Below are 2,364 nucleotides of genomic sequence, written 5' to 3'. Positions count from 1 at the left end.
TCTCCGCTCACCGTACAGCGGAGTCTGAGCCACGTCCACTCCACCCGGATACACCAGCTCTCTCTCTCTCTCTCTCTCTCTCTCTCTCTCTCTCTCGTCACACGAATATTGTGTTGCCTTTAAGTGTTCTGGTAAATCTGGAGTTTCAAATCTGGTGCCTTCAAGAGCTCATTCAGTTATGTCTAAATACAAATTGCGTCTTATGCATCACTTCTAGGTCAAAGGCATAATCTCCTTCAAAATCCATCTTCTACCTCCTCTTGGTGATGCCTTTTCACCATTTACTAAGAATAAAAGGGACCACTTTCTATTAAGGCAGTCTACACAGATGGTTTATAAAGGTATGGCTTCATTATTGGTTAGTAAAACATTTACTGATGCTAAACATATCAATTATGAGCCACTGATATGAACAGCTTTTGGGTTGGAAGGTTGTGGTTGATGTTTATCCTCCCACATCACACTGATTTCACCCTGCACTGTGGGGCCATGCCTCCATCTGGCTGCTTTGCACCTCCCACATGAAAGTAAAGGGGTTTGACAGGGTATAAAATCCAAACACACACAGACAACACAGATATAAAGTCTCTTTCATTGCTAATACACTCCAGGAACTGCTACAGAGATTGCCCTGAAATGTATACATTGATAGTTATTGTGAGGATGAGTCCTAATGACCTTTACTCTACTGCCACCATGAGGCTGTTGTTGAGGTTTTGAGTGAAATATCTCAACAACTGTTGGATGGATTGTCATGACATTTGTTTCAGACATTCACGTTCTCCGCTGGATGAATCGTATTAGCCTAACTTTGACTTTGATCAGGTCGACATTTCCTGTTGTTCTTGTTGTTCATTGTTGCCCCCACTTTGTGAATATTGCATAGAATTACAGACTCTTTTTCAGTCAGAAAACAGATTTTTACCTTTTACTGCACCATAGTTTTAATCACTTCCTGATAATGGACACCTACTAAGTTGTTCCAGTATGTGCTCACTGTTGTAAAATGAGTAAAAATAACAATGGGGATGCAGTCAAAGCCTCTGTTTATGATTTATTGCAAAAATTCTGGATATGTTATTTACAACGCTCATCCTCTGAACACCTCAGGACTGTAACACACAAGCTGCAAGAAGCACAGTGGCCCTCTGAACTCAGTGATACTTTTTGTCACACAACGATCATCCTACAGTCCATTTGCTCATCAGTTCACTGCTTCATGCTGCTGTTTGTCAACCACCTGACTTTGAACCTTGCTAGCATAATGTTAGCTTTCTGGCTCAAAGCTAAGCCAAAGGACTCTATGAGGTGTAGGAACATCTCCTGATGACAAGTTGTATCTAAGGTTCGTCCTATTTACCGGAGTACTGAAGAGCATTTCCGTTGCTTAAGAATCTTGTGGGGTAGTTATGGTTGTTCCAGGTATTAGTCAAACCATCAGGTGTTTCTATAATCTACTAACTAGAGTTAAGGTCTGAAGGTTTTTGGTTTGTTTGCTTGCTCAATGCATGAAATGATAAATTAATGGTCTTAATTAATTCTCTTTAAAAGTGACCATAGCCATCATAACACATGCTACTTCATGTAGGCCTATAGGATTTGAACATTCATTACTTTGGCGCCATCTGGTGAAAGTATCAGTTTTCTACAAACAGAAATGGAGCCTATCCATTAGAATCATTTGAAAGACAATACCAGACATAAATTAGAAACATAAATTATTTTACTGAAGCAACTAAAAGTAAAATGGCTTAGTTTTATACAAGTGCCGCAGTAAGTCATGACAGTGAGCCAGCATGAACATCACACCAGGACCCGGAAACTGAAGCAGCTAAATGGAATTCAGCCTTCATTCATTTTATTATTTACACCTGTGCTTTTAATGCTGTCACATGTCAGAAATTAACACACACACACATAGATATACATACACACACATTTATTCATAATGAATAGACAGTTCTTATTATTTAAGACATTAAACCCACTGTGGATTTGGTGGATGATTTTGTGTCTTTTATCAGTTGAAATAAAAGTGAATCAATAATGGCACAGTCACACTGTCATTTTGCACAACTGCACTACTGTGCTCATATTTAACTGCCAGATGTTTATCCTGTATAGCTTAGTTCTATATTTTTATCTCACTATTTTTTCTTATATTGTTATTTTGTATTGTATTTTTGCCTCCTCACTTGAAAGTTGTTCATTACTTGAAAGCTGTTCTTTTGCATGCCCTTGTGTTTCCACCCTTTCCATCTATCTATCTATCTATCTATCTATCTATCTATCTATCTATCTATCTATCTATCTATCTATCTATCCATCTACAGGTCATAGTGTCGACATATAGTGACAGAAGTG

The sequence above is a fragment of the Chelmon rostratus genome, chromosome 23, assembly GCF_017976325.1.
Source record: "Chelmon rostratus isolate fCheRos1 chromosome 23, fCheRos1.pri, whole genome shotgun sequence".
In the NCBI taxonomy this organism is placed as follows: domain Eukaryota; kingdom Metazoa; phylum Chordata; class Actinopteri; order Chaetodontiformes; family Chaetodontidae; genus Chelmon; species Chelmon rostratus.
The sequence above is the reverse complement of the archived record's forward strand: the minus strand, read 5'-3'. Positions refer to the sequence as shown.